Here is a 12,931-nt window from a genome sequence, read left to right as displayed (position 1 = left end):
ACCACAAACTTGATACTCTGAAAAAGTGCCATTTAACAAAAAAATTACAAGGCAAAACCCAACTCTTGACCTTCTAATGTACTTCAGAGATGTTATCTGCTCTTCCTGGTTGGAGCAAGGACAGAACAGTGTCCACATAATCGCCTGTTAAAAACGTACAATGTACTGTCACACTATATGACACCCATTTCTCTGACAAAATTTGTTCAACCACAGCTAACCTCACGACTATGCTTGGACTTCAGAATTTTTGTTGTTGCTAAGAAACATTGGTTTATATGTTCTAAACCTTAAAGGTGAGGGATTATCTCAGTTTTTCTTCATTCTGTCCAAGTGTAAACAGAGGAAAACATGTCATTTGGTGTGAAATCGACAATAGAAATATATACATTTATCAGTAGAAACACAGAAACAATTTACTATCTTTTCATCTATGTTTGACTCTCCGAGCACATAAAAAAGCATGTCACATTAATCAGTCACACACATTATTATTACGAACTGGTGCACCTTAAGCCTCAAGGTATTCTCTCAAATATTTTCTTTGGAAAATCGCCTTTTTTATTTTCATAGACTTCAGAGAGAACGAATGGGCCAATGCAAATGCCAGATATTTGATCAGTTTGGGGGGAAAAAAAGAAGAAGCAAAAACACATACGACTGCCCACAAATCTCATCTCAAACTTCATGACCACTGTATCATTCAAGTGTGACAAAAATTAACAGATAACAGCTGCCAAACAGACAAACAGTTTAAATCGACACAGAATGAAGCTTCTCTCAAAACAGCTTGATCATAAATCGTCTTCGTAATTTGCCAAGCATGTGCTGTTTTCCAGATGTGAGAATTGTTAAAGAGGCTCCGGGTTGATATGGAGAGAAAGATGACGACCTGTCACATGCGAAAACAGAGACCGGACCATTTATCATGATAAATCAGATGGTAATCTTTTTGCAAACAAGACATTGTGACTGAAGGCAGGAATGAGAGAGACTGTGTAACTAAGACATAAAGCAGCGTTTCCGCTCTCCGTGGCAGCACGCCACAGAAAAAAAAAAAAAAACCCAACCAATCAAGTATCTAATCCGACGCCTTGGTCACTCAGCCGGAGGCCCGATTCCCGCTCCCGCCCCCCATGCACACATTACGGAATTCAGTTGGCTAACGACACTAACAGGCTATATTATAGTTTCATTTAATAGACACTCTTATAAAGCTCTAATAAAATGAGCTAACTCAGGTATTTTCCAAGGAAAAGAAAAACAGACGAGGTAGATAAAGAGAGCAGGCATTTAGTTAGGTGGGGGGGGGCTCTCTTAGGTCCAAGCTGAATTAGTTTAGCTCTTAACCCAGCTCTCTTCCCTTTCAGGCTAACAGCCTTTCAGTAACTACTATAGGCCTATTGCAACCTATGAAAGCCCTAAAATGCCATGAATTTACATTTAATTTCGATTCCGTTTTCTCGTCATCACATGTCATTTTTCTTTGTTTTCTCGAGATCTCGAATGATTTATGTCATTATCACGAAATAACGAAACGTTGTTTTCTCGAGATCTCGGTTTATTTATGTCATTATCTCGAGAGAACAATGTTTCGTTATTTCGTGATAATGACGCAAATAAGTCGAGATCTCGAGAAAACAAAGAAACATAACGTGTTATCTCGAGAAAACGGGATCTAAATTCCATGTAAATTCATGGCTTCTACAGCAGTCTGAGCTTACCCACGCACTTTACGGCGTTTGACTAAAGCAGCCTGACTACCGCTAATGGCACAGACTTTTCTGTGGCTACGGCAACGTGCTGGTACTTCTTTCAACCCGCCAAGTTAGACTGAGTCACATACACACGTGCAGTTAGGCTGTTGTTACAACGTTGAGTGAAGCACTGGATACAGGCGAACTGCTGAAGACTTAATTTAGCAACCGCTAAAAAAACGTAGTTTGAAGTATAGTTTGATTTGTTATATGTAGGTTAACACAGGGGTCAACGGTACAATGAACTGTATTAGACGAGAGAAACAGGTCAACTCAGCAATAAGAGCACTAGTCGTAAAAATAGGAGGAAGATAAAAGATTAAAATATAATAATAAAATTAAAATAAACTAAAAAAAAAGGTATGAGCGATAAAAGATTAAAATAGAAATAGTTATGACTGTCACTGAAACCACTGGGACTCAGATTGGTCTAATATGCCAAGATTCAAGCCTTGGTTGTTCCGTACTTCAAGTTGTAAGTTTCAAATACAAAATTACGGTTCAAAATAAATATATATATAAATGAAAATATTCAAATATTTATAATTAATCCATCCATCATTTTATGGGCATGTTCTGCCGCTTATGTAGGCAGCACATCTCCTGTTACATTAATCCCAACCCGTGACCTTGTGCACCCCCCCCCCCAGGAAACACCATAAAAAGACAGACTGTATTCACCCTGTTAGAGTGAAGCTGAAGGGCAGACAGGACTTTCATAAAGTTCACAGTTCAAGTGCACAAACAAAAGCACACAGACTGACAGAGAGACAGATGGATAGAGAGAAAGAGAGAGAGAGAGATTCATAGATAGACTGAGAGACTGAGAACTAGATCATTTTAATGTGCAGTTACATAACTTTTATATGCAGTTATGTTTCATTCAGTTCAACTCTCTTCACACATGGGAGGGGTCATGTCTGAGCTAACTATTTCTCTCTCTCTCTCTCTCTGTCTCACACACATACACACACACACACACACACACACAAATACACACCTTCAGAGATACACTCATTCACATGTACATATATACAGATTAACCCACATCTACACCCACACATATGTGCACACACACATACACACATACACACACAGTATCTCTCTCATATCTATTTTCCTAAACATCCCTGTCATCCTGGTTGTATAACAACCATATGACTAATATGGGAAGTCAGTGGGGAATGATCGTCAGTCTCTGTAACTGTAATACTCGTGTCATGTGTGAACCGTGTGATGGAACGATCGACACGGCACTGAGCTGTTTGGTCTGTTCTGCCGTTATAACTCTGTCATGTGTAAACAGATACAGGACTAAAAGCCCTTGTCTTTCTAAGTCCCTGTCATAAATTCCTCTGTGTGTGTGTGTGTGTGTGTGTGTGTGTGTGTGTGTTCCGAGGCTGCAAGTTTCTCTTTTTACTAATTACGTTGAACTTTTTTCCTTGTGCCAATGTTTTTTCAGAGTCTTTGTCGGTGAGATCAGGTGGAATGGGATGTTCCAAGCGTTCACTAAGTATGTTCTTGTTGTGATTGCACAAATTTGATCCAACTGATCAATAGCTCTTTCCAAGTTTACTCCTTTTTCCAACCGTAGTTTTTGTTCAGTTCTTTAACAATTCCAAAGAAGGAGGAAATGACAGGTTGGCCAGGACAACCTTTCTCTCCGCCGTTCCAAGCAGCCAACTGGTTCTGCAGGTATGGAGATATCAGAGGCTAAAACGATACCATCAAATGAAAGTAGAAAACCTGACAAAATAAAACATAAAAATGTTTTTTCTTATTACCTTCCAGAGAAACACCTTCATATCCTCAAATGACCCCCCCCCCCTCCCCCGACCCCCCCCCTCGACCCCCCCCCCCCTCATCTCCACTGCCAGACTCACCCTTTTCCCAGAAGAGACCCAATGCTAGTGGCACGGTGTTTGCCCGTAGGCATCTGCCCTCCCCTAAACCCCCACCTCCCACCGCGTCTCATTTTTACACAGACTCAACATGTCATCTTTAGCACGCCTCCCTGGGGCCCTTTTCCGCTCCTCCTCTCCTCCTCTCTTCGTTTTTTTCCCTAACCTGCTCCTCTTCCTTTCAGCATCTCCGCGTCATGTGGCCGTAAATCTCGAACACGTTTAATCTCGTCCAGACCCACCGATGGTAGCCATTATCTTCTGAACAAAACCCCCGTAAATCACATCGTTCAGTAAGAGAGCCACATCGTGCTGTTCTGACTACTTTTCTTAAGTTTCCAAAGCAGACAAACTGAGATGGGAGGGCTCCAAATTCCGAAGGTGAAGTTGTACCTGGTCCTTGTGTCCGACGGCGGTCCGTCATAGCTGCGTATTTTCATAATCATCAGACGAAACGGAGCGATGACATCTGTTAGGGCTAATGCGTTTCATGCAAAGCCATTGTGCAGTGTCAATACAGTTCTACGGACACAATGCACGACATTTGTATGACCGAACAGTGTGGTGGCAGAAGTTATACTTCCCTTCACTTTAACTGATTCAGTAAAATGGTGGCTATTGGTTTTTCTGTAGATACGGCGACAGACCCCAAACCCCGACTCGGTTTCCATTCGATGCCCCCCCCCCCCCGGTAACCGGTAACTTTGATCTGCACAGAGAGCCAGTTTTCCTTGGGCAGGTTGAGCATAATAAACGAGGAAGGCACCACCGATCTTGTTTAATCGTTTTGGCAACAGGGGTTTTACATATACGCTAATTACCATCCAAGTGTATTTCCAAAACAGACAGGGAGCCAGGAGAACGTTGTAATATGGAGAATATCTGCACGGGAAACAGCCGAAAAACACCACGGAGTCACAGCCACTGAGCTTTCAGGTCAATCTTCTGCCCTGGAGAGTCGTAACCATGTGTGATAAAACTGTCAAGAATTATAACTGAGTTTCCAGTGAAGCTCAGAGCCAGTGAATGGACAAACAAAAGCTCAGATTCTCCGCGGCTGCAGCTCCAGAACTTTCTTTTGCTGGCTGCGTTAAAAACGGAAATTCAGACACAGGCAGAAACCGGCCACGGCTGGATACTGAAGAACATTACAGCTTTTAATTTTTAACCAAGTTTGGGTTTTTTTTTTTTTGTTTCTATCCTTCTGCGTGTGTTTTTCTTTTAAATAAAATTCTGAAGGTACATTGATTTGGCCCTGGTTTGTGTTCTCTGTATTTTAACAGGTTCAAAGAAAAACACTACAGGGTTTGTTGAATCTTTCTTATGAATGGTTGCATTTGAAGAGCAGGGTTTTTTTTTTCATTCAGACATTCAGGCTTTTGACTGAGATTAAAATTCTTCAGTTAACCTTGGGAGAAAATGAGATATTAAAATGCCACTTGGAAAAAAATCCTTCTCCAGATTAAAAAGAAACTTTACTCATATCTTTCGTGACAGAGATGTGACCGTATTATTATAATTGTGTTCGACACATTTCATATCTGGAGTATAAAAGACTAAAAGTATAAAAGAGTAGACTTAACTATACTAGCTCTCAACCCATTCCTCAGGACTGCATATCTCTGCCTTAACACTTCATTACCACAGCTGAATGAACAAATCAAGGGTTTGACAATGAGTTAATCAGTGGGATCAGATGTGCTAGTGTGAATTTGAAACGGAGGTGTACAGAGTGGGAAAACCTTGAGGAACAGAGGTTGGCTTGATGAACACTGTGCTGTCCTGTTCGTGTGCCTGGTTAAACCTACATGAGAACACACATTCCACAGGACTCCTAAAGAGTTAACTGGGACTTCAAAAAAGTTTTAAAAAAAAGTGTTTGATTCGAATCAGAGCTGTGGCACCGCACGGGAAAACAGTCTGGAATCTGAAGCAGTCTTCCGTTAATGAGGACGATGGGGGGGTTTTTGGTCATTGAAGCTGTGTGAGCTGTGTTAGATGCCTTAGGCCATTGTTTGTGAATTGAAGATGATTCCAGTCAGATTTTGAACATCTGTGAAGCGGTTATCTGTTGCCTGAAGTTTTGTTTTTTTTTATCTTTTGATCACACTCCGTAATCTGATAAATCTCCCGATCATACAGTCAAGGTGAGCGGCTCTACCACACGCTTCCCCCGTCACACGAAGCCAATCAAATGTTTTTCCATGCGACAGTTGCTTAGTGCCATCAAATGATGCGTCATCAGAGTGCGAGGACTACTGAGGCTGACTCAGCCACCCAAGCAAAAAAACAAAACTTTAACAGAAACTTCTTCATTTCTAAAGTAGCTATAATGGTACATTTCACATCTGTACTGTCCACATGCGTGCCATTTGCGAGCAGTTTTCTGGTTCGACATTAACTAAGCTCTGCTGCTCACTGCTCTTAAGAGTCTTGTGTTGTACTCACAATGAGAAAATGCGACAATTTGTGAAAGCGCATTATGAGACTGAGAGCTAAAAAAAAAAAAAAAACATCAGTCAGTGAGAAGTTTTGTATCTGAGGGAAAGAGACCTTGAGTAGACAGTGAAAACCTTGACAAGCTGTACAATTAATCACCAAGTGCCTGGGAGTCAAGGCAATGCGTGATTCCCCAGTCAGACCAAATTTTCTCGCCTCCTTTCACCTCAAAAGACCTCGCCGTCGGATAAAAGAGAGTTTAAAAAAAAAGGGACGCGGAACGTTAGCAAAGAGCTGACAGCGGCTCCGCGCCACAATCACACATTCTCTTGATCTGCTTGCATCGCTGCATCGATGGCTCAGCGCCTAGATCGAAAACCGTGGTGTAGGTTTCATCCCCCGATCGACTTCGGCTTTATACCACCGAAAATAAATTACTCTGTCAATTCCAGAGTCTGTTTAAGAAAAACGTTGGTTCAATAGGCCCATGTCCTGCCAGGAGAAAAACATGTCTGCACATCTACGAAACTGTAGATGCGCTTTCTATGGACACATCCATTGTCCTTTAATCCCTACTGGTAACTCTGGCTGAGTCAGCATTGGTAGAACATTACAATGTTTAAGAATACTTTATGACGTCATAGTACATGAGATATGATAATAAATTATGATGGTATAATATATTCTGATGTACTTAAAAGATGTTTAAAGCAATGACTCGTGAATAAGCCATTACTGTTAGCTTCAGATGAACTCCAAGTATGTTTAGCGAGATGTATTTTTAAAATATTGTCATAGAATTGTTACAAGCATGTGAAAACCTATAATAAATATTATAGGAAGGTATGTGTCCACTCTCAAGATTCTCCTGGAAACAAGATTTTTAGTCTTAAATTCAACAAATTAACAAAAAGGACCGAAATGTAACTTAACAACTGTTACACAATGCGTGTATCATATGTGGTTGAATGATAATGAAGTCCTTAGCAACAATTAAGTTCTTGTGTAAAGAAGACAAGAAAATTGTTGGTTTGCAAGAATGAATCACTCTGTACCTGTCCAGCATCTTGGCTTAATTAAGGTTTCGTTCTCTTTTTTTTTTTTTTTTTTTTGCTTTTAAAGAGTAATTGGACAAATTGTGAACTTGAACTCGTATTTCCATATTCATGCATATTAAGGCCTAATTCCACCTTTCCACTTGGAAAGAAACTGTGTGTGTGTGTGTGCGCGCGCGCGCGCGCCCATTCTTGATGTGTCAGACGAATAGCACATTTGTTCCGCCTCTCTCGTGTGGATAGTAGATTAAAACAGACACTTCTTTTGACAGCCCCGCATGTTTGAAATGTCTTCATGTGTCGCTTTTTAGGAGCCCATTCAAACTACGTTCACTCCATGAATCAATCCAGTTGATACGTCATTGACGTTTTGAATAGAGCTTCCCTCTTCCTTTTGTATTCCTCTCGTCCGCAGGTGGATGGCACACAGCTGCAATAAGAACGTTTTAGAATCATTCGAGGCAGACGCTGAGCCGCTAACTGTAATTTCTGACTGATTGGTTGACGTCCAGAATGCGGTTCCCTTTGATGGTCAGAAAATGCAGGCAATTTACCGCATCCGTAAATGCCGTCGTTGACGGTATAACAGTAAACCAACTGAAATCCGATAAACGTGTAGAATGCAGTGTTCTGATGTCGGCTAATGTTCTGACCAAAAAGAAAAAGGAAAAAGAAAAACAAACAAACAAACAAAAAAAGAAACAGACAACGAAGCAAACAAACAAGCCACTGATTGTCATAACTCACTTAGTTTTTCCAACTCTCTCTGCTCCATAGATTTGGAACAGCCTACTGCTTCCTGATATCATGTACCCTCACACTTCTTGATAGAAGCTGTTTTTTTCCCCTAGACTTTTCTCCATCTTTCATGCCTGTCTAAACATGATTTCGTGAAAGCATTGATCCATCTTTGAAGTTCATTCACGCGTTTCTTTGGGTTTCCCCCTTACGTGTTAAAGACCTTGCGGTTACCCTTCTTTCCCCATGGCACTATTTCATTATTACCCTCACGCGTTTTTGTTGGGTTTATTGATTTATGAGTAAGATCCTTCGTAATCCTGATCATGTGACGGTTTTTTTTAAGCATTAGAGAAGATGTCAGGACCATTCCCAATGCAGCTCACGCCAGAGTTTCTGTCTCTGGGATTAATTTACGATGCCGAGATCTGACAAGGTCCGTCACAGTTTGTCCTCATGCATACGGCGATCTTTTCATACGGGAAACAAATATTATTCATATTTATCCTCCGCTTCCGCCTGAAGCCTTGACGTCATTATCTTTTTTAAACTCCAACAAATAAATGCTATTTTAAAAATATAAATGATCAGATTCATTCCAGTTCATATTCAGCTTCTGAACAAGTTCACACCTCTGTGTTCTAATGCTTTTCCTCTCAGCAAGGTTAGACTTTTTTCCATAATCACTGAAGAGAGAATCAGGCATCTGTGTGTGTCTGTGTGTGTGTGTTAGACTTTTCATAAGCTAACTATGTGGCTTGTCTGTATGTATAAACACTTTGATTTCGTTATTCTATAATCTTGGAGAATTTCTACCGCTATTTAAATGTAAATGTAGTCATGATGAGGTATAAAGTGGTAGAGACTGCATGACTGAAGTATTTGAAAGACTTGAGGACTTCTGTATGGAGCTGGAGAGATTTGTAGACCTGTTCATTATCATACGTTGAGATGAACTCGTCACAAAAAAGCAGAGAGAGAGAGACAGAGAGGGAGAGAGAAGGGAAAGGAGGATGTTGAGGGGAAAATGCCATGTTTTAGTTCCTGCTCAGTGTATGGCTGGCTCTGAGTGGGGTTTTTAGAATTCCAAACACACATTCAAAGGTGCAAATTGGTCCGGTTTGCTGGTCTAACCAACCGTAATTCTGATTATCAAATTAACCATGTCAGTCTGAGCAGGGGATGATGTAGAATGTGGTGGGGGCGGGGCTTGCAGGAGCAGGACCAGGAAGCAGTGGTCTGAAAGGCTTTGGGTTGACCTGAATACCGCGTCACCTGACGAGAAATCATGTGACTGGACAGCTCGCGTCACTCTCTGTAACTCTTCAGCTCCGTTTTCCCATGATGCCCAGGGGCCTAACTTCCAAACTTCTTCTTCTTCTTCTTCTTTTTTTTTTTTTTTTTTTTTTCCTTTTGCTCTGACCGAGTGAGCCCACCAGAAGTAAAAAGAAAAACGGAAAAAAAAAGAAAAAGAACAAAAACAAGGTTAATCAATGCGTTATGAATTTACAGTCCTTCGCAAAAGGAGTAAGTTCATAAATATATGCATTATTATCGCTGTAGACAGGAGCAGACACACACACGACCAGGGTCACTCCAGGGAATAAATCCAAGAGGAATAACCCTGTGACTCACAGGGTTCGGGCGCTCAGACAAGGACGCGGGACCGCGTCTCACCTTGGGTGCCGACTCCTAAACGCTAAAACTCGCCGAGGCCCCATTCGTCTTCGTCGTAAAAGGAACTCGGACGTCTGAAGTGGAAGTCTTTACCGTCGTGATCGCAAACTGGTAAGACCACGAGTCGCAGTGGCAGGTGAAATTACTGCCGTCCATTTCCTGCCATTGGCAATACACAAATCCAGTGCAGTTTACAAAAACTACAGTATACAATGTATGTAACTATGAACTACAAACTTCAAATTACTATGATATACATAAGTACAGTTGACACAGAAACCAGTATCCAAAAGACAAGTGCACAGATGAACAGAGGACATTAACCTGACAGACAATACTAAATAGAGCATTAAAATATTTTTACAATGACAGCAAACAACAACAACAACAAATTGACTTTCTTTGTCACACACACACTGAGCAGTGACATGGAGCCTCTGCATTTGACCCACCCCTACACGAGTGAGCACACACACACACACACACTGGAGCTAGGAGCAGTGGGCAGCCACCGTCGCCTGGAGACCAGCTCCAGGTCTTTTGCTGGTGTCTTGGTCAAGGTCACTGACAGGAGTCTCATGAGCACTAACCCCAACATGCATGTCTTTGTTGTGGGAGGAAACCGGAGCATCCGGAGGAAACCCATGCGAACACGGGGGAAAACTGAGCCCGCCATGACGTCCCAATGAGTGAGCAGTAAGACAAACAAAGACAAACACACTGTCTGTTTTACAGTCATATGAGGAGGTCGTAAAAATTGCATCATAAAACTCTACATGCTAGACTTAATTACACAACACGACACAACAACAACAACAACAACGTCAACAACACCACAACACAGCACAACACCCAACAACAACACAACACACAGCACATCACAACACGACGCACAATAACATCACAGTACAATACAACACAGTGCATTAAACATAAACTGTAAAAAAAAAAACAGTAAACCTTAACATACTTGTGTTTCAAATTAGTTCACTGTCCATGGTCATCTTAGACTTCTGTGGCTTCAAATATTATTTCAAGACACGTTTAACTGTTACATTTTATATACTTTGTTTGTTTGTTTGTTCGCTTTAAAATCAATCAACAAAACTCATTTTAGATTTTGCACCTTGATCTTACACTCAGCTGCTCCTTAAAACCTTTGATCAGAGCTGAAGTAGCATTACATAAAACATGACCAATGCGTGAGTAAAATTCGGTGGTGTTGGTGGTGGTGGGGGGGGGGGGGGGGGCAGAACGCACAAGAGGGGTTTTTGGCCGCCCTTGAGGCAGCTGTGCAGACCACAGATGTGGTTACGACACCAGATGATAACAGTTAGCCGCAGCCGCGGAGCTACACAAGATCATTGCTTTAACGTCCCTATTATTAACATGTGGGCCTGTGGAGTCTGTAGACAGCAGATAAATCTAGCATCAGGAAAAGCCAAGGCCCATGCACCAGTGAGAACACACAAGGGCAATAACACAGTGGTTGAGAAGACCGTATTTTACTGTACTGTCCTCCGAGATGATTTTGCGTGTTATTCATGTCAACGTCAGATGACAGGATTACGTTTTGATTTAGATTCAATGTAATTACGCTTTCTTCCCCCTGACAACCGAAATTGCATTTTTGTAACTAATTCTGAGGCGGAGGAGGAGAAGGAGCATTGGACGATGAATAATAACATCAGTAAAGAACTGAATTACGTTTGAAATAAGCCATGCCTCGGTTCGGCTGCTCGGAGCCGTGTTTCCACGTTTTCATTTAGCTGAAGCTCCTGTACAAAGTGACTCAGAAATTTTTCCTCTGGAACAAACTGTGTGGGATTAAGTGCCCCGCCCGTGGGCATGTTGACATGTTAGCGCCACCAAGCTTCAGATTAAAGCCCACAACCCTCTGGTTATTGGACTGTTTCTCTTTGCCGATAGACCACTAGACCCCTCCTTCCTCCCGGCATCTTCCTGGCTTGAACACTGGTCTCTCGCAGTGCGGTCTTGACCACATACATCGGCATAGAAAGCTGATAGTTCGTCGTGACGTGAAGAAAGCTTTGATTCCAGATGCCCAACAATCAAACAGGTCAAAATGACTCAGCATAAAACTACTGCTGAACAATCACAATGTTTCTCTGATCTCTTGCTTTTCTTTCTTCAAGGAATGTAAAAATACAGAAAGCACAATTACTCAGGTTCCCGAGGCAAGACCCCTGCTGGTGATCACCAAAGCGGATCCACCATGAAAACCTCTAACCCTGATGATCAACCTCTAACCCCCTGATGATCAACTCTGGACTTTCAGTATTTGGATTGCTAAATACACTGAACCCAGCGGCAAAATGGACACACCATCTCTTGGCAAACCCTTTGGTGTAGATAAAAGCAATTTCATCTGTTTTGCAGATTAGGAAAGGAGGAGGAGGAGTTAAGAATTGATTAAAAAAAAAAAAACCCTTAAGATTGGAGAGACAGCCTAAAAAAATAAATAAATTAATTAATTAATTAATAAATAAATTGGGTGGAAAAATCAATAGTGTAGACTCCTTATCAATGCAAGATATTGGTCGTTAACTGAGTGACATTGGGCAGTTGTGAAAGCTATCTCTCCGTCGCAGGAGGAAGCTGTGGCCAAGCAGACAAAGAACCACTCTTGGGTCCCTTTCTCTCCTCTTCTTTAAAACGTGAAATAACGATGGACCATTTCCTTGAGTGCACTGATAACTGTACTTGGCAATGCAAATCAGCATGACAGAAGGCAACACACACACACACAAAACAAAAAAATGGGTCAGAGGAGCTTGTTTTCTTTGTTTGTTTGTGTGTGTGTGTGTGTGTGTGTGTGTGTGTGACAGAGAGAGAGAGGGAGAGAGAGAGAGAGAGAGAGCATTTACCAACAGAGTAAAGGAATGGACACACGCCTCACCGTCTATAAATCCATGCATCGACGTCATCACGTTACACTGTAGCTGCCTTGGACACGAGATAAGGGCTCTCTCCAGGTTGTTCCGAGGAGGCGAGGATCACACAAAGAGACATGCTGTACAGCCGAGGAATCCGCGCGCTGAGAGAGCAACGTGAAGGACTGGACCTGCTACCCAAGGATTTCCGCAAGGTTTCACTTACTTAACGCAACATCCGAGGATAATTATTCAGCCGTAGTTGTTCTGACAAGTTATAGTGAGTGGACAGACTATTTGTATTTAATCTGGCAAACGGTGGAGTCATTGTCTGCTAGGCGTCTGTCACACCATGGACACTTTGCTGCATTTTCGAAGTAGCAGCTAAAACATTAACTTTTAGACAAAGGTAGGCTGCAGTATAATTATATATTTTGAGTTAAAATAACATCATCAGTGGCATCGGTAAC

This window comes from Chanos chanos, chromosome 8 (genome assembly GCF_902362185.1).
Source record: "Chanos chanos chromosome 8, fChaCha1.1, whole genome shotgun sequence".
Classification (NCBI taxonomy): domain Eukaryota; kingdom Metazoa; phylum Chordata; class Actinopteri; order Gonorynchiformes; family Chanidae; genus Chanos; species Chanos chanos.
The sequence above is the reverse complement of the archived record's forward strand: the minus strand, read 5'-3'. Positions refer to the sequence as shown.